We start from the raw sequence: 21,532 nt of genomic DNA, 5'->3' as shown, positions 1-21,532 counted from the left end.
TAATCATGTCTCTAGCCACTAAAACCTTCACCCAATATTCGCGTGAATGGTGTCGATCACTCAATGCTAGAGAAAGAAAATAATTGGATTTATTTCACTTGGGGGGAATATATGGCATTAAAGGGGTAGATCTAGACATAGACTTCATTCATACCGCTTTAGAATATTGGAACATTGACACACATTGTTTTGGAATAGGGTATGATGAAATTAGCCCTTTGCCAGAGGAATTTGGTGCTATTTTAGGCTTCCCTGCAATAGACCTGGTAGTGATCCCTAGAGTAGATGCATATTACTATAAGGATTTTGAGCGCTTCTTTAACTTGAAGGAAAGGGATTTATCAAGGATAGTGAATGGCAACGTGGTGAACTTAAAAGAATTCGCACGCTATTATTTTGATAAACCGCTTTCTGAATCTTTTCACATATATAAAAGAAGGGCGTTCTTATTCTGCATGCTTAATCAATATTGTCTTAGTAGTGGTAAAATTAATGAGGGTCAATCAATTATAACCACTGTGCTAGAACAAATTGAATCAGGGAGAAATCCGATGCCTTTAATAGTTGGAGAGACTATGATTAGTCTAGATGAGTTGAAAAGGGACCCAAAAGCACCCCTTCGCGGTTCTCCAATTTTATTACAGGTAGAAAAATAATATTTTTAATTGCAGAAATTAAAAAATATATTTTTGTATTGTAATATTAATTTATTTGCATAGAAATATATATATATATATATATATATATATATATATATATATATTTTTTTTTTTTTTTTTTTTTTTTTACAGATGTGGCTAATGGAAAGGCTAGGATTAATTAGCCCTCCGGACGACATTGAAAGTTATACGCCCACTTGCTTTGTAAGAAGAAAGAAGCGCATCCCTAAAATTGGGCGCCATGGGTGGAAGAAAGTCTTTGAATCACGTGACTTTGCTATCAAGTGGGTCATCCCATGGTGGAAAATAAAAAGGATGGTTGGTGTTAACAAGCAATCTTTCTGCCGTCTTCCAAGCTTGTCTCTCATGACATATTATTATCCCTGCAGAGTAAAGAGACAATATGGCTTGCTTCAAAATATTCCTTCCGGGGATCTTCGTCCTCCCTATGAGTATCCCATATCTCAAGAAGTAGATAAATTTGACACGTACTGGAGCGCTAGACCTTTATGGGAAGTGATTACCCAAAAGGTTCCCCCTTCTTTGCCTAATGATGTAAAGAAGTAGTTGCTGAAGAAGTCTTCAATTGATCAGGGTAGAACTGATGTGAAGAATCGTCTAGGTGACAGGGTGACACCGGCCAAGGAACGCTTAGGTGCAAGAATTGAGTTCAAGACACCTATAATGCCTAAGAAGAAGAATACTACTAAAGACAAAGGGAAAAGGAAAGTTATAGACAAGAAGGCTTGGGTGGAAAAGAAGCATGGGGTGCTAGCTGAAGGAGAAACAATCTATTCTAAGATTGAATGTAGGTCCTCTAAAGGATGCCTACTGGCTAAAGTAATGGATGAAGAGGAGGAGGCGGAAAAGAATTGGAAAAGAGCAAAGAAGGAGAAGAACGACTAGAACATTGCTTAGCTTTAGATTTATTAGATTAATTTCAGCCTTATTTGAATTCCATTAACAATATAATTTTATTTTATTAATGAAATTTCAGCTTTCAATTAAATTGTTACTTTAAATTTATTTTATTAAAGCAATGAAAAAACCGAAAAAATTAATTTTCCAGAAACTCTTCGAGTACGGAAGTCGAAAATTTTCCGAAAAACACCGAAATTCACCCAGACTTTATTACTGAATTGGCGTCAATAATTGCGAATTGGCGCCAGTATTGAGGTATGGCGCCAGGCGCTAATACCGTCGTCTGGCGCTAATGGCTTTTTGCTGGCGCCAGGCTCTGTTCTGTGACGCCAGTTGCTTTTCCGACTGTTGTTGTCTTTTGTTAATTCTGGAACGCGGAGATGTTGAAAAGTAAAGTGGCCGCACCCATAATGGGTTGCCTACGTATCCTTTCTTAAGGAATCAGGCCGAACGTAGCTCTCTTGAGTGTCCTACTCAAGTAATTATGGGTAGTATTTTTTAAGTTGGTCAAGATTGGTCATGTTTGAGAATTCATTGCCATCCATATCAGTTAATTTTGCTGCACCACCTGACAGGATTGTTTTGACAATGTAGGGGCCAGACCAATTAGGTCTAAACTTTCCCCTTGGATCTAAAACATTTTTCCTTAGTGCCTTTAATACCAAATCTCCTACTTTGATATTTCTTGTCTTGACCTTCTTATTAAAATGTCTAGCCATACGAGTTTGGTAACACTGAGTGTGATGTAGAGCTTCTAGTCGTTTTTCGTCGAGTAGGATCAATTCTTCATATCGTGCCCTAGCCCATTCGACTTCATCGAGTTTACTCTCTAGTGCAATACGTAGGGATGGTATTTCTAGTTCGACAGGTTGTACGGCATCCATTCCATATACCAAAGAAAATGGTGTATTTCCTATTGACGTACGGATTGACGTGCGGTAACCCCACAATGCAAAGTGAAGCTTGTCAGGCCAATCCTTGTAATTTTCTGTCATTTTCTCGATGATAGTCTTTAAATTTTTATTAGCTGCCTCGACTGCTCCGTTTGCTTGAGGTCTATAAGGGGACGAATGATGATGTTGGATACCATATTTATGTAGCAATTCTTCACATTCGGCTTGAAAGTGAGTTCCATTGTCACTTATCATTTCATGTGGGACTCCATATCGACAAATGATATTTCTCTCGATAAAAAGTGCTACATGTTTTGCGGTGAGTTTAGCATATGATTGTGCTTCAACCCACTTCGTAAAGTAATCAATCGCTACTAGAATAAATTCATGGCCTCCTGTCCCTGGAGGAGCGATCTTGCCAATTATGTCAATTCCCCATGTAGAGAATGGCCATGGTGAGGTGTAGGTGTAGAGCAAAGATGGAGGAACGTGCTGTAAGTTGGCATAAATTTATCACTTAGGGCATCTTTTCACATATTGATGGCAGTCCCTATTCATGGTAGTCCAATAATACCCTTCTCGCATTATTTTCTGGACTAACATTTTGCCATTTATATGAGTTCCACAGATTCCTTCGTGGACCATTCTCATTATTCTTTGTGCATCTACCTTCCCTACACATAGGAGGGCTCGACCTTTAGGTACCCTTTTATGTAGCTCGTTGTCTATGAGTACATATTGAGAAGCCAAAAGTCTCAAGGCTCGCTTAGCTCTTTTGTCAGCATGAGGAGGGTATTCTCCATTGGTGACATAGTTGAGAATGTCTGTGTACCATGGTTTTTTCTTCTCGTTCGTCATCTTCTATAGCCTGTATATATGCTGGTTTGTGCCTTTTTTCGATAGTTATAGGCATTTGCTCGATATCCGTGGGAATCCTAACCATTGAGGCTAATCTTGCCAAGGCATCAGCAAATTGATTTTCTTCTCTAGGTAAATATGTGTATTCTACCTTCTCTAACTGATCGGTAAGAGTTTCCAGATAAGTTTTGTAAGGAGCTAGGCTTTCGCTCCTAACTTTCCACCTTTTAGATATTTGATTGATGATTAGAGAGGAATCTCCGAATATCCTTAACTTCTTTACTCCCAATGCCAGGGCTGTTTCAAGGCCTACCACACATGCTTCATATTCAGCAGCATTGTTGGTAACGTTGAAATCAAGCTTTATTGAGATTGGGACGTGTTCTTCTTTAGGTGATACTAGTAGCACTCCGACACCACATCCCTTTTGGTTTGAGGCTCCGTCAAAATACAAGGTCCAAGTATCATCTTCGGTGACCATCAATTTTTCATCTGGAAATTCACTGTCCTGTATTGGTGTCGAGTCTTCTATTGGAAAGTCTGCCAGAAAGTCTGACACCACGGATCCTTTAATAGCTTTTTGTGGCATAAACCGTACATCGAACTGGGCTAAGTTGACTATCCATCTTGAAATACGTCCATTGAGCGTTGATTTCTCGAACAAGTATTTGAGTGGATCCAATCGAGATACCACGAAAACGGTATGCACCAACATGTAATGTCTCAACTTAGTTGTGGCCCACACCAAAGCGAGGCACAATTTCTCGAGTGGTGTATAGCGTGTTTCGTATTCGAGCATCTTCTTACTTAAGTAATAGATTGCATTCTCTTTGTTTTCTACCTCTTGTGCTAGCATGGCTCCCATTGTCTCTTTGGTAACCGTCAAATATAACCTAAGAGGTATTCCGGGAAGTGCTGGCGCTAATACGGGAGGATTTGCGAGATAGGCTTTGATCCGGTCAAAGGCTTTTTGACACTCGTCATCCCATGTTACTGGTACATTCTTCTTGAGCTTTTTGAAGATTGGTTCACATATCGTTGTTAGTTTTGATATGAACCTACTTATGTATTGTAACTGGCCAATGAATCCTCAAATTTGTTTCTCGGTCTTGGGCGGTGGCATTGACATGATTGCTTTAATCTTGGTTGGATCTATCTCTATTCCTCTAGAGCTTATGACGTATCCCAAGAGCTTACCTGAGGTGACTCCAAAAGCACATTTTGAGGGACTTAACCTCATATTGTATTTTCTTAGCCTTTCGAAAAATTTCCTTAAGGCAACTTGATGGCCTGGACGGTCTTTTTATTTCACAATCATGTCGTCTACATATACCTCGACTTCTTTATGCATCATGTCATGGAGCAAGGCAGTTGCTGCACGTTGGTAAGTAGCACCTGCGTTTTTCAACCCAAATGGCATTACCGTGTAACAGTAAGTGCCCCATGGTGTGATAAAAGTTGTCTTCTCCATGTCTTCTTCCGCCATGAGAATCTGATTGTACCCTGCGTAACCGTCCATGAATGAGAGGAGCGCGTGATTTGTTGTATTGTCTACCAGAATATCGATGTGTGGCAAAGGGAAGTCGTCCTTTGGACTTGCCTTATTTAGATCTCGATAGTCGACACACATCCTTACCCTTCCATCTTTCTTTGGAACTGGGACGACGTTAGCGACCCATTCGGGGTATTTGGATACCTTGATGAAACCTGCAGTTATTTGTTTTTGAACTTTTTCTTTTATTTTAAGTGCTACGTCGGGTTTCATTCGACGTAACTTTTGTTTTACAGGTTTCATTCCTGGAATTAATGGTATAGTGTGTTGAGCTATTTCTCTATTAATGCCTGGCATATCTTCATATGACCAAGCAAATACATCGATAAATTCTTTAAGCAAGTTAATTAAATCGGTTCTTTCTTGTTTATTCAATGTTAGTCCGATTTTAACTTCTCTTTTATGAGTTGAATCATTTGAGATGTCAACTGTTTCAGTCTCTTCAATTACTGGTGTTTTCTTTTCAAGTGTTTCCATTGCTTTAATAAATTCTTTATCTTTTTCATCGTTAGCTAAGCAGTGTTCGTCATCTTGGGTTAGGGAAGAACACGAGAAGTAAGGAGAATGAGCGATATTATTATACTCTGAGATCATTACATCAAAGAGTGATATGTCCTCAGGGACTGGATCACTAACTATCCTAGGAGAAGAAACAGGAAGGGAAGGCGTTATAACTAAAGACTTGGAAGATTCTAAAGGGAAAGACTCTGACTCAGACTCTGACTCTGACCCCGACGATTCTTAAAACATTGGCCCTTGTCCTGTCGTGATTGATATCTTCCTCCCACTCGGAGTAATCACCTTGATAGTCTTGCGCCACCCTTGCAGTAATCCTTCAGCTGGAGTAATTAGCTTCGAGGGGTCGAAGTTTTCGCTTTGTAGGACCGTTTGAATGAGTGAGGAGTTGTCTTCCTCATAAACCGGTTCATTCTTTTCTCGCCCAAACAGTAATCCCATGACGTTAAAGTCAAAGCATGGAGGTGCTTTCTCCTTATGGACGGGAGTTGGGATTTCATCAGTGAAATAGCAATCCAAGAAAATCTCGAATCCTGGTTGTCGTATGCCATTTACAACAAATGGTTCGGGAAATTCATAGCATGGATAGTCCTCTCCTTCTTTTATAAACTGACCATTAAGCGTAAGAGGGTACTGATCCATTGGAATTGCTTTCTTTTGAATGCGAGCGTCCCTACGTGCTTTGAATTTGTCCTGGGCTCGCTTGAGATCTTTCCGAGTCGGTTCGAAACCAAGTCCGAAAGTATCCAGTTTAGGGAGGCCAGGTGACTCTATCGATTTTGCTATCCCCTTCTTCTTTCCTAAGGTCATCCCAGGGAAGTGTCCTTGTTTTTTCAGCATAGTGTTTATAATCATGTTGGAATGGGGGTCGTGGCAAAGAGATGTCCTTTCATCCGCTTGGATTAAGGAGACTTCTTCGTTAAAGCCCCATAGGTCTTCATCATCTTCGTCGTGCTCCACGTTGATGATTGGATTCTCTATTGACTTGATCCTCATTGGCGAAGCATCAATAGTGATGGGGATTCCTCCAACTATAGCTTTCACTTGTTGGTGGAGAGATGAAGGGACGGATTTTAGGTCATGGAGCCAAGGGCGTCCTAACAACAGATTGAATGAGGCTTTGATGTCTACCACTTGAAAAGTAGTAGCATGTTCTATTGCTCCTGCCGTCACATTTAGGGTTATTTTGCCAAGAGCTTGACGTCGAGTATTATCGTAAGCTCTTATTCCTTGTGTGGACGGAGTTAAATCCTCATCCTTTATGCCGAGCATCCTCGCAGTCCTAAGTGGATAGACGTTAATAGCCGATCCATTGTCTACAAGCGTCATGGGAACATTCATTCTTTTGCAGACTACTGTGAGGTTTAACGCTTTGTAGTGCTTGTCACCTTCCGGGGGTAAATCTTTATCAGAGAAGGTGATTAGATTAATTGGACTAGGGAGATCACTCGTGAGGAAGTTAGCTAGTCCCTCAGGAGTGGTGTCAGAATCTATCCCGATTTTATCCAAGGCATTCATCACAGCCAACCTATGTTCTCGGGATGTTGCTAGAAGCTTCCATACATTCATCTCAACTTTTGTCTTCTTGAATTGTTTAACAATGTCATTGTCTTCGATGATAGGTATGGGAACTTGTTGTACAGTAGGCATGGGTTGCGTTGAAACAGGAGGTTGTATTCTCCCGGATCTCGTGAGGATGTCTATTGATGCATCTTCTTCAGCCCAAATGTCGTCCGTGGTGTATGATATGGAAGGTGAAGGTTCTAATATGTCTTTTAAATAGACATCTTCTTCATCACTGTCCCATACTCCATTAACATTTATATCCTCTTCTTGTTGAATTCGGACTAATTCCTTTCTATCAATCATTTTCTGCACCAAATCCTTGAATTTGAAGCAGTTTTCTATGGTGTGTCCTCATGACTGATGGTATTGACAGTAATATCTATCTGTTCTTTTTAATGATTCAAATGGTCTCGGTTCGAGAGGTTTGACCTTGCCACTCTCGGAGAGCATTTTAAACATTTGTGCATACGGGATCCCAATTGGAGTATAAACTTTATTGCTCTTCTTGGGTCTTTTGGTGACTTGTAAGGGAAAGTGTTTTGCTTCATAAGTCGTTTTTACTGGTGTGAATTCTCTCTTAGGTTCTTGATCATATTCTTTGTGAAGTTCATTCAGAATTTTGAGAGTTTCATGTAACAGTTGTGATGTCTCCCTCAGATATAGTATGAGTATTCGTATCTCTACCTCATTTGCTAGTTCTGGAGGATTATCCTCGACATCGAAAAAAATCTCTTCTTCTTCTTCTTCGGTCACTTTGACAGGCTTAATGAGAGATGAGGGGTCAAATTCGCTTTCTTCATCGGAGATAACCAATGTGTGAGCTAGAGGTGCATTGTCAATACTTGGTTTCTTACTAGCAGGAGGCAACGGCAGCTTATTACTGTCAATCAGGTCTTGGATAGCTTCCTTAAGTTTCCAACAGCTTTCAGTAGAATGGCCCCTACCTTGATGATACTTGCAATGTGCATTGGGGTTCCAATTAGGCGATCTCTTCTCGACTGGTGGATCTCCGAATGGTCCAATGGGAGTTATAAGACCTTTTGCATTTAGCCGATCAAACGCGGTGTCATAACTCATGCCAATAGGAGTGAAGTTTCTCCTAAACAGTTTCTTTTGTCATTGGTTGTTCATGGCAAGGACTTCTCCTAGATTAAAGGTGCTAACATTATTCGAGTGGGCGGTTTTGGAAGAAGAAGGATTGTCGTTCTTCTTTCCTTTCCAGCCACTGTTGGAGTTATTGTTGGCAGCTTTAGATTTAGCTAAGTCATCTTCAATATTAATCCCAATATCATAAACAGCCTTGAAGGTGTGAAGGTTATTTTGATATTTAAGATGTTTTGAATATTTTTCTTGGAGATTTTTAATGAACAATCTCACGGACTCTTTTTCACTTGGTACCTCAATCATTTTAGCTGAGGTTTCTCTCCACTTGTTGAAGAAAGATGTGAATCCTTCATTCTCCTTCTGCTTGAGAATTTCAAGTTCTCTATGATCAGTTTCGACTTGAACGTTGCACTTGTACCTATCAACGAAAGCGTTTGCTATGGATTCCCAGGTAGAGGTCTTTTCTTTTTCAAGAGAAAAGAACCATTGTTGGCAAACAGTCTCGAGAGATAGCGAGAACAGAGAAGGGAAAATTTTCTTATCGATACCCTTGATACTCATTATTGTTTCAAATGCCCTTAGATGGAAGTAGGGGTTGTCGATTGCCCTAAACTTTGGGATGTCGTTGGCACTGAACTTCTGCGGAAGAAGATCCTTATCCACCGAGACCCCTTGGGATGTGAGTTCTTGAAACTTGTAGTCGCTGGACAACTTGCTTAGGCTTTCTTGCATGAGGTCCATCTGTTGTTGCTTCGCGGGATCTTCGATCTTAAGTGCGAGAAGCTTTAGTGTCTCAGTTACAGTAGCCAGTTGGTTCTTGAGATCGTTAACTTCTTCCTGAGTTGCCATTATAACTCTTGCTTTCCTCTTGCGAGTTATAGGTTTGTCAAAAAGTTGGACTTGTACGAAGAGGTTATCTTTGATTAATCGCCCTTCCTTTCTTGACCACGCGCTGTAGATTAAGCCAGTTTGCGTTTTAATTACTTGACTCGAATCAGTTTTGACTTTATGGCTTTTGTTTTAAAAAAAAAGTATATGCATATTTTTAGGGAGCAATAATGTACATGTGTTTAGGGAACTTAAGTACTATTTATTGGAGGATTAATATCCGACTTACCCCCCTAAAAAAATGACGAAAAATAACGCGCGCACACAAGACTCCCTTAATCATGGTCAAGACATGTGTAATGTTGTGTGTATTGAGTGTAAGTGACATGCTTGGACTCTGGTGTAAGACCATGGGACTTAGTGCCTAAACTCGAATATTGATTCAATTAAGCAGAATTAACCGAATTAAACAGGAAACTGAATAATTAGACATTAGGTGATGACTCGACAAATAATCCGAACTGTCGGCCAAGCGACAGGACTGGCGTCACAATATGGTGGTTGGCGCCAGACTTTTTAGTAAATGTCTGGCGCTACACACCACACAGTGGCGCTACAGCCCAGATTTTGGCACCAATATTGGAGCCTCGGTCTGGGACTGTTTTCGATATTATTAGTCAACTTGGGTATGCCTAAAGTCGTACTAGGTCAATTCCGATTAAAAGAAGAAAAATTTTATTGACTCAAATTAATTAATTAATTAATTAATTAGGCAAAGTTCTTTAAGTCATTAATTATAATCTCAACACAAATCAACAAACGGTTAGGAGGAGCATAGAATATATATGCGCAACAAATAATGCACAATTAGTCAAGTAGGCACAATATGATGCAATGAGTTCGCAACCTAACCATGGCTCTAGTTCTCTAAAGTTCGGGATATGGTTTAGTCAATAGAGGGTCCATGGTTAATTTTCCGGATGCACCGCGCGAAAGCCTAACCGTGAAGGGTTGGCGCGAGTGGATGGGACACCGCGAGTTTTAGAAAAAAACTCGCTTCCATGGTTTGGTGAATTCAACATCTCGGATGTACCCTTTGTTGCCAGGAGCGTTCAATCGGGTAGATGGAGCATGAATTCCCAGAGGGTTATGTCCATATGTAGAACACATATGGGTTTCAGAAAAGTGAGAAAAAATTCAATCAGGAAGTAGGATCGAGCAAACAATACGAAAAACCGGTCGAAATTAGAACGCATATTTCTGGCTCGGTATTGGGGGAAATTGGCGCCAGCAAACAGAGACTGGCGCCAACTTTTACCTGTAGCGCCTGGCGCCAATACTGGCGTCTGGCGCTACGGCTAAAAGTGTGGCGCCAAGCTCTGGCCCCTGACGCTACTTCCCACATGCCTCAGCAGCTTTCTGTGCTCAATAAAATCATCCTGTTTCGCGTGGTGTTATTTCAGTCCTAGTTGTGAAAGACATTTCTCAAATTTCCTACGTGTAAAATCCTATGTTTTTTACTCATTACGGATGGTCTTTCCAATGAGAACCTTTTTATGCATATGCCACAATGTTAATCAAAATTACGCACATGAAATACTTAGAACTTTTCGAGTCTCATCCACTCATTCTAAATCATTGCCGAAACAAATTCAGGAATTAAAATAGAAATCCTCCCCAGTGGAGTCGCCAAAAACTGTAGGGAATAGTTTCAAGCCTTTAAAATCCCACTAGCTTGAACCCCACTGTGATAATACACTGAAGTACGGTGGCGTCCAAAAGGGAAGAAGATAGAGCAAAAGAGTCGCGAACAAGTTTTTAAGGAACTTGTAAACCGTTCACGAGGTGAAGGTTACACCCCTTAACGATCCAAGAGATCGTCAACTCCATAAGGTCATGAACCAAATAAGGGTTCGGGGATGATGGTACAAATCCAACCTAAAAGAGATTGAACCTGCCCTAATAATAGGCCTCTACTTTATTCTGCTCGTATTCATGTGCGCTTTCTGACTAACATACAATCAATAGGATTAACCCTAAACCTGTTTAATCTATGTTGGTTGAATTTAATGCACAAATAAACTATTATTGGCGATCACTTGAATTATAATCAAATTAGCCCTAAACAAGATTATTAATTATCTTATTAAGCATGATTGCAAGTACCAATTCCCTTTAACATGCATAAAAGGTGATCAAGCAATAAAATAAATATCAAGCAACATAATAAATAATCAATATCATTAATAACAATAATATTAATCATAATTATAATCATCATAATCATGTTAAGGCATAGCAAGATCCTAGGCATGATACTAACAAGATTAATAACAAACCCTAGCATGTCACTAAACAATAAAAATCAAATCTTTAACCCTAACATGATACTAACAATCATAAATATTAGGAAGAGAATAAAAGGCATCGTAACAATCATATTTAATATTAAAATTACCCTAGACATGATACTAGGAATATCATAATAACAATATAAACATGATGTCTACATCATTAAAATCAATAAAACCATTAAAGTACTTACTTGGATGCCTCGTACCTCTTTCTAATTACAAAATACACACGTTAGTAACTTCAAGGAAAATAAACAAACAATTAAATTAAATAATTGAAAGAGAGATTTGGGACCAAACCCTCAGAAATTAAAACCTTTCACGTCTAGGGCGAAGGCAACTTCGAATATGGCTAGGTGTATCTAGATCTTGTGAATGCGGAATTTTGTATTAAAAAGCAAAATAGAAAAGAATACTAAAGAATCAATGTTATTGATGATTGATGAACGAAAGATGACGAATGAAGAGAATTGACGAGAATTGATGGTGTATTCGTGTTGACAATCCGTGAATGAAAACGGAGTTTTGATACGATATTTATAGAGAAAATCAGCCAAAAAAAGATAATTTATCAAAACAGAGTCTGAAGACCACAGAACCACCTTGGCGCCAGCCCTGGCTCATTGGCGCCAGGACCAGTGGCTAGCGCCAGGCGCCAATGGCTGGCGTCTGGCGCCAATCCTGGTTCTAGGCGCCAAGGCCTGGGGTTGGACGCCAAATCGGCTTTTAACGCGTTTTCGAAATTCTGATAAAATTCACGTACTAGAAGATAAAATAATATAATTTCAGTCGAAAATGCTATTTGATCTAATTAAAACTCTAAAGAATCCTAATTGAATTAAGAATGATGAGAACCTTCTAGAATGTTCTAGAAGACCAAAACCATTCCTAATTACATTAGGAATGATAAATCATATTAGGCCCTCCCCTAGATCATTGGGCCGTACTTAAAACTCAAACCGAGCCCAGTTTAGTAAATTGGCCATAAATTCCTCAATATTCATCGGAGTTGGGCTTATAATATATCGTTGGAAAGGTCTTTGCAAGCCCCATCCAACTACACCACTATTGGACCCATATCATGGACCAACCAAATTGGATTGGCTGTTTTCCTAAAATAAAGTTTTCAAAAACAGAGAGAAGAGAAAAGAAAATAAAACTTTCCGCAACACTAGACCTTTCCACACTTTCGTTTCATTCGATTATGATTCGACGTGAAAGGTACTTATCACTGGGTTTGGTTTTGGGGAGACACAAATGGGTGTCTACAGAAGCCCCCACTTTGACCGAGTTTGGAGAAACGCAAGTTTCGAAAAACGAAAGTCAAAGTATCGATAGGGACGGAGAATGATTCAGAACGTTCTGCGATCCTAAATCAATCTTATAACGCCGATACCTGCAAAACTAGCATTAGTTAAACAGATAAAAGAGTTAAGAAACGCGTATCTTGCACCGTCGAGCACACGTCTCTGAAAGTAACCGATTGTTTTGATGACCTCCTGCAAGCTAGAGAATGTCATCCCGCTTGAAAACCGCTACGCCTTGTAACTGCTTCCAAATTAGAAGATTGCTTCGCCTGAAACTACCCTCTCCGTTTTGATAATATTCCACGTCCAAGGGAACATCATCGAAAATTATTTCTCTTGAAATAATTCTCATCCGCATTATGATCACGTTCCATGCCTCAAGAACTATGAGAAGAGAAAAGAAAATAAAACTTTCCGCAACACTAGACCTTTCCACACTTTCGTTTCATTCGATTATGATTCGACGTGAAAGGTATTCATCACTGGGTTTGGTTTTGGGGAGACACAAATGGGTGTCTACAGCGCTCATCTTCACATAGGCGCTCTTTAGCTACATAAAAACAGAACGCCTATCATAGATAGGCGCTCTCTATTCCTCACTTTTTTAATAAAAAAAATATTATTATTATATAATTTATATAATAATAATAATAATAATAATAATAATAATAATAATAATAATAATAATAATAATAATAATAATAATAATTCATACGAAGTAGCTAATAACTAAAACACCCTAACAACTAAATTCCTTAAAAAATTAAATTACATTATGATTTCTCTATAATTAATTACAAAATAATTATAAATGTGCTAACATGTATAGCAGTGCACAAACTTAAACTGCTGTCGAAAGTCGAAACCACCTCAACCACAGAACCACCGCAGCGCCTCCACCAACCTCTACCATGGAACCACCGCAGCGCCTCAACCAACCTTAACCACCTTCCAGGCTTCCACTAACAACGCACAAAAATAGAGATTCTGCACCAAAAACCCACAGATCATAAACATGAAAAATCAGAAATTAATCAAATTATAACACCAAAATCCTTGTCAAAAAAAAAAAAAAAAAAAAAAAAAAAAAAAAAAAATCAATTGATAAAAGATGAAAATCAGAATTTAAAAAAATGAAAACCAAATACCCACAGATCTAAAATAAATGAGAAGTAAAACGAATATTTAAAATGAAAATCAAAAGTTTGAATTAGAATTAAATCATGACCTACATAGATCAACAAAAAAGGGGCAAAAAAAAAAATCATATCAATCACTCTAAAAACACAAAAAACGGATTTGAACATTAAAATTCGGACACAAACGAGATTAATCTTCATAAAACTTTACAGCAGCAACACTTCATTTCAATGCATCGAGATAAACGACGGCGACTTCTCCAACTCGATCTATGGTCTTGATTTTAAAACCAACAAACAAATTTGGCCTCCTGGGGTTTGAGAGGAGAGGAGAAAGAAAGAGGAATGGAGTTTTTTTTAGAACAAAGTGGAATGGAGTTGAGAAGATAGAAAGAGGAATGGAGTTGAGAGGACAGAAAGAGGAGAGAGAAAGGAGAGGAGGGGGCGGTGTGTTTATTTAGGGTAAGATTTCTATTTTTTTTACTTTTTTTTTAATTATCTAAAAATCATATAGATCGCCTAACTTAGAACGGCGATCTATTTCTATAATCATATTTTTTATATAAAACGTATGGAACGCTTAATTAGGAGAGGCGCTCTATAGGTTCAATATACAAAGCACTTATCTTACATAGGCGTTCTCTAGAATGCTAGAGATCGCCTATCTAACTTGACAGCTCTCTATTATGCGTTACTTATTCCCTATTTTGTGGTAGTGTATAGTCAAAATTTAAAATTTGAACAATAAATTAAAATACAACATAAATTTTTTTTTTTAAAAATACAATAACAATATTGTTTTGCTAGTTTTTATAATAATCCAAGTAGGATTACTAACAACAAAATTACATGACTAATAACTTTTGGTCCTTGCATTTCCAATTCAATTATTCAAAGTTAGTACATTCAATTCACCTCAAGAGCTTGAAATGTGTTTTGGTTCAAATGCTAAACTCGAATTTGAATTAAGCTTCTTCAATTCAATTCACTTCCATTAGGATCATGACCATATATATCATCGAATTAATTTGAATTCTCATTACTTCCACCAATGCCATAACACCCGTCGTATGTCAACCTATGATCATAACCATAACAACTTGTGTAGGGTTGTCCACCATACCGAAAAGAGCTAATCTCCCCTTCGATCCTCCCTCTTATATCGACGAGCAAACACTTAAGCCGCGAAATCTCAGCTTGCAATGCACCTTCGCCTTCTAGTCTCTTAAGTAACTCTTGATTAGATTCTTGTAACATTTGAATCTCTTCCTCTAGTAAGGCTTCTTTCGCCTTAACTTTTTCACGGTATCTTCGAACAGCTTCTTTGTTATCTTCTCGACCTCTCCTCTTCCTTTTCTTGCTTTTGTGTGTGTTGATTGGAGCAGAATCGTCGTTATCAGTACTACTTTTCTCGCTCAAACTACATGTACTCGTATCAATTTCTTTCAACAAATCTTGTAAAATATCGTCTAATTCGATGTTAGGAACTTCAACCACGTTTGTATTGGGTAGGTTTGTACCATCTAATAGAGTCACTAGGTCTCTATTGCAACTCATCTCATTGTTGTTGAAACTGATATGATTGTCGTAAAAGTTGTTGTTTCGGGTGAAAACAATGGGACCTTGCCGAAGGTCCAATGAAGTGGTGAAGACTGGGTTCGGTCCAAGTAATGTTGGGCCGAAGGTTTCCTGCACAGCAAACACACGTAAACTAGCCTCGGGGGTGTTGCCGAGGAAGGCCCCTCCGATGCTAAAGTCAGTACAATGTGTAGAGGGAGAGAGCTATGCAAGAGAATTAATTGCTTGAGGCTTTTGTAAATGAATGTACAAAATGTGATATTGATGGCTTTTATACCTTTGCATATATGGAGAATGTGGGCCTTGGCCCAATTGACTTGTCTTGTGGACTGATCTTGACTTTAGCACAATTGGAGAGATGAACCTTGACCTTGGGCTTTTAATTGGATCATTTAATGACTAGGCCCAATTGGACTAAATTGGACCCAAACAACTTGCCCCCCAGACCCGACTTGGAAGGATGACAGGTCGGGTTTGATTAATCAGAAAAAGGAGGGAAGTAAATGATTTAATTAATCCAAAAATTTTGAATTTAAACCACAATTAATGAAATAACGGCGGTTGGGCGAATAATTATGGAAGTTGGACGGATAATGGGCGGTTTAACCACGAGATCGTGTGTTTAACGGTTACTTACTGGGGTATTTAAAAGAAATTAAAGCACGGACTCCCAAAATTCCCATTTCTGGAAATATAATCAAAGAAGCGCACCGTCTCTCCTCATTTCTTCACAGACACAACCCAGAATTTTCGAGAGAACCCAAGAACCCGCTTCAAAACTTCGCAAATTCCCCGAGCATTAAGCTTAGAAACTGAGACTCGTCACTACCAATTCGTAAATCGGCAACTTCCGCTTCAGATTAACGTAATTTCCTTTGATTTTAGATTATTTTTCTTCGAATTCGAACTCTTTTCCCCTTTTTTCGACTTTTTCTTCAAAACTCAACCATGGTGAGAGGAGTTAGAGGTAGGGCCCGTGCTCCAAGAAGAGCAAGGCCGATTCCCGATCCTAGGAACAGGACTGGGACATGGAATGGACAGAGAGTGGAGTCTGACCCTGCTGAAGGGATTAGGGCGACTCCAATTTCTTCGGCTCCTCCTCAGGGAACGGAGGGGGCCGAGCGTTTCTGGGCGGAACGATGAAGTTCCCGCCATCCTTTGGGATATCCTCCCTGGATTTTCAGAGTGGGAGGATGCTGAAGTAGCTTCAGCCATGATAAAGAACTGCCCCTACTCGTGGTGGGTAGAGAATGCTGAACAGTATCGGTTTGCCGAGCAGATTGAATTGCATTACGGCATCCTTGAAGCTGATGGGTATTGGTGCCGAATGCCTGCGGCATCCGATAGGATCCATCGTCCACCCCCGGGATATGTGGGGGTGTACACAAGACAACTTCAGTATGGGCTGAGGTTCCCTTTGGACGTATTCGTCCGAGACTTGCTGATCCACTATAACATTTCCCTATGTCAGCTATCTCCCGTTAGCATCCGAAGGGTGATGACATACTTATGGGTCTGTAAGTTCTTCAGATATGTGCCGAATCTGCACTGCTTCAGAAAGCTCCATCGGCTAGTGCCAAAAATTCAAAGTGGGCACGGGGATCATGGTCCTGGGTGGTACCGGATTGAATCTCGGCCCCAGTACCTAACAATGTGGCCGAACGACTCCTCGGACAAGGACTGGAGGGGTCAATGGATTTCGGTCAGAGCGCCCACGGATCCCGACCACCCTTGTGTCTTCAGCGCTCCCAGGTATCTTGCTAAACCTGATCCCGAAATGGGAAGCTTAGGCCCTCCTGAAGATAGCGGCCCAGATCTAAACCTTCATCAACAAAATATCTTCGGCAAACGGCTAAACCCTGGGGTTGGCGGCCGAATGAAGCATACCCCGGAGACCTGGATCCCGGATACGCACTACGTTTTCCAGGAGAAAATGTTAGCAGCTGTCGGCCTCAGCCGAAAGTTTAGGGATGGTAAGATTCTTCGACTGGGGCCGAGGCCTTTTTTATTTGTTTCTTTTTCTCTGTTTTTTGCTTTGCACTTTTCTGCTGAGTCTATCCATCATCTTCTATTTTGCTAAACTAATCTTCGTCCCTTTTTCTTTATATTCAGAGCGAGACGAGACCAACGTCGGGATTGATTACAATCGTCTCGGCGTCAACCGAGAAAGAGTAATAATTGATCGGGCCCCTTCTATCACCGATCCGAAGCACAAGGAGGTTCATCTGGATCATTCCCACTTCCAAATTGAGTTCGTTGCTCTGTATCAGAGGCAGAAGCCTTGGTGGAAGAAGAGAGATCCCTGGTTCCAGCTGTTGGACGAAGAGGCTGAAGCTGCCCGCACAGCCGAAGAGGTTGCACGGGCTATTGAAGCTTGTGAAAGAGGGGAAGGATCCTCCAGGGCTACTGAGGAAGAAGCTGCAGCTAGGGCAACTGAAGAAGACGAGGCTTTGCTGAAGACCTCGGTGAGCTTTTTGGACTTAGCTTTTCAGCTTTGTGTTGTTTGTTTTTTTTTTTCACTCACATTCTTCATGCCCCCTGTCTTTTGCAGTCTGAAGAGATTAAAAGACAGAGAGAAGGGAAAGACCCTGCTCGTCCCGAAGATCAAGTGCAGGAAGAGTCTGAAGAGTCAGACATGGACGAGCAGCCTCTTCACAAAAGGAGACGAAGGATGGCCATCATCGGCCCACATAACTTTCAGCGGAGGCCGATGACCATTGGCATCGAGATAAGAGAACCTGAGGAAGGCGGTGGATCGCCGAGGGTTCCTCAGCCACTACCTCAATCACCACCGAAGACCCCTCCGCGCACCTCCCGAGATGGAGGTGGATCAGAAAACTCCCGATCCTAAGGGAGGGGTTCAGGAGGAGGTCCAAGAAAGTGCTGATGAGCACAGAGCTGAGGATGCTGTGATGCCCGATGCTGAGGGTTTCACAGCTGATATTGCAAGAGAGGTTGAGGCTTTCGTCCTCACACCTGAAGAAGAAGCGGAGGTCATAATAATTGACTCTGCTGAGAAGAAGGAGGACGCTGAGCCATCTAAGACTCAGGAAGCTCCATCGTCGTCCTTTCCTTCTTTCCAGACGCTGCAGTCTGGAGAAATGGGTTTCTCGGCCCCAGAATGCCAATCCCAAATCACATCTGGGATCTCATATGGGGCCAGAACCAAGAAGGTGCTGCAGCCTACTTCGGCGATTTTGCTGGCATGTCCGAAGTAGATAGGGCGAGGATCTGGTCGCTGAAGGCCACTGCTGGGATGGGCGAATCCAGCAGATCAGTCCCAGACCCAGCCAGGTCTAACCAACTGCTGATGATGCAGGTGAATCTCCTTCCTTGCCTTTATCTCTTTTTCGATTCAGCTCTTCAGTTCAGCTCTCTTTTTTTTTTTGACTTGTGCTCCTGTTTCCAGTTCGTGCACAATCAAACTCTCACTATAGAGCTGATAGATACCCTACAAGATAAGGTGGAAGCTGCTGAGTATGACAAGAAAGTAGCTGAGGAGGAGCTAAAGCTTGCTAAGCTGAAGCAAGCAGCGGCTGAAGAGAAGCAGCAGAAGGGCGAAGAGTACGAAAAGAAAGTTGCTGAAGTCATTCAGACCTTCTGCTCTGCTATGGAGAAGGAAGTTTTTCCCCCACTGATAGAAGGGGAGAAGTTCCTTTAGGAGCACATGGGAGTGGACATCTCCAAATTCAAGGCTGCCATCGGGAGCCGAATCCAAGAGGGAGCTGCTGCACAAGCCGAAGTGCAGCAAAAGTTGGAAGCTCTTGAAGCCAGCAGAATGGCTGCTGAAGAGGTGCTCCAAGCTCGGAATGTCCAACTCTCAGAGGTTGTTACTGCTGCTGAAGCTCAGAAAGCTAAGCTCTAAGAGGCTGAGGATCAGCTGAAGGCCAAAGAAGACGAGCTGACCCAGACTCAGACTTAGGCTTCCGAAGTTCAGCAGGAGCTGAACGAGCAGAAAGAGTCCTCCTCCAAGCTCGTTGATGAGCTGAAGAAATCCAAGGAAGACTTGGAGGAGACAAAGAAGAAGTTGGCTGATGCTGAGGCTCTACTCAAGGTCCGTATCTACACCCAAGAAGAGTATGAAATGGGTTTTAGAAACGGGTTCAGAGTGTGCCGAAGAGTCTGCCTACATGCTGAGCCGAAGCTCGACTGGTCCAAATGTGCTGAATGGATCCAGGATCCCGAAGACCCTCACATGAAGTATGCAACTCCAATCGAAGCTGAAATCCTCGAGGCTGAGGAAGCCGAAGAAGAAGCTGAGAGGAAGGAGTTGGAGGCTGAACAGAGGGAAAGGGAGGCTCAGCAGAGTGCAAAGCCTGCCTCTTCTGCTGCTGGGACTGAGGCCACCATGGGGACCAGTAATGCTGATCAGTCTGATCCTCGGGCTGAAGCATAGGAACTCGGGCAGTCGTCTTCAGAATCTTGCGGTTCATCGTGCGCTCAACTTTAGACTTGTCGCTTTCTGAATTTTTTGCCTTGTTTTTTGCTTCAGCTTGCCTTGTCGTACAAAATGCTTTTCTTGTTTTATATATGTACCTCGGCAGCTGTAATTTTCCACTTGTGGGCGGCTGCCGATGCTTTAATATGCTCTTTAAACATTTGAACTTGTAGCTCACTTTCTGAGCATTACTCTCATTAATCTGATGTTTTTTCTTCAATTGCTTTGTCTTATTCTGAATGCTTTACTGTTTCTGAACTTGAGAAATTTTGCAAAGATTTTGCTAAGTACAAAGCTTTCAGCTTGAAGATGACCTGCACTAATAGTGCCTCCTTCCCCCCCCCCCCCTAGAAATCTGAAGACTCAAGTCTTTGGATTGCTGAGTTGGGTTTTGTCTTTTTGAATTTTAGACTGAGTTGGATAAAAGATTTTTAATAGTTGTTGTTATCCTTGATTTCTGTCTATCTTTAAAAATGGATATCTAAAACACAAGGCCAACTGAAGGCAATGTTTCAGATAATGGCTTTCAGGGATACAAGGCTCAATTAAAGCAATATCCCAGACTTGTCCATGGACTCATGTCTTTGGAGAACAAGTCTTACTGAAGCTTGACTTCAGCTGAAAGACCAGAGTTCTTTAAAAAGACGAGTTTTTCAGCAATCTGAAACCCAGTTACCCGAAGGCGAAAGTTTCAGACGATGCTGAATAAAGATCCTTAAGAGTGGATAGAACAAAGAAAACTTGGAAGGATAAAAAGTTGTAAGTATTTATAAGAATGGTGGCTCTGAGGCCTTTCATTAATAATTCAAAATGTACTTACAAAGATTGTTCTACCCCGAAGGGTTTACACATGATATTACTTAAGTACATCAGCATTCTAGTGGTTTTTCAGCTCAGTTCCATCTAACTCGCGAAGTCGATATGTCCCTGGCTAAAGCTCATCATAGATTTCATAGGGTCCCTCCCATGCAGCTGAGAGTTTCCCATGGATTCGGCCTTTCTGAACTGCAGCAGCATTCCGAAGGACAAGGTCTCCAATTTTGAGAGGCCTTGCATGGACCCTTCGGTTGTAAAATTTGCTGATTCTCTACTTATAAGCAGCCATTCTGTCTCGGGCTGAGTCTCTTACTTCATCGAGGAAATCGAGAGATTCCCTCATAAGTTGCTCATTCTCAGCCGAGAAGTGGTGCACTCGTAAGCTTTCAGAGCCGATTTCTACTGGAAGAACGGCTTCGGCACCATACACCAGCTCAAAAGGTAAATAGCCCGTTGCCTCCTTTTCAGTCGTCCGAAGTGACCAGAGGGTTCCTGGAAGTTCCTCTATCCACTTAGACTTTTGATCTTCAACCCTTTTCTTCAAAGCATTAAGGATTTGTTTATTTGCAGCTTCAGCTTGGCCATTACTTTGTGGATGACACACTGCTGAATATGCCAACTTGATGCCGAATTGATCTGTGTACCGCTTCAGCGGCAGGTTATCGAATTGCCTCCCATGATCGAAGACAAGGACCTTCGGAATACCGAAGCGGGTGATAATGTTCTGCCAGATAAATTTCCTGACAGTTTGTTCTGTGATATTCGAAGCTGCTTCAGCGTTAATCCATTTGCTGAAATAGTCGATGCCGACTATTAACAATCTTTTTTGGTAAGGTGCATCTGGAAAGGGTCCCAAAATATCCAGTCCGCACTGGGCGAATGGAAGCGGGTTCAGCACAGCCTGAAGCTCTTGGGCTGGTTGATGGATGACTGGTGCAAATTTTTGACATTTTTCACATTTTCTAGCCAGTTCCTTAGCGTCTAAGATCATGGTAGGCTGACA

Source organism: Chenopodium album, chromosome 4, assembly GCF_948465745.1.
Source record: "Chenopodium album chromosome 4, dcCheAlbu1.1, whole genome shotgun sequence".
Lineage (NCBI taxonomy): Eukaryota > Viridiplantae > Streptophyta > Magnoliopsida > Caryophyllales > Amaranthaceae > Chenopodium > Chenopodium album.
This window is presented reverse-complemented; position numbering follows the sequence as displayed.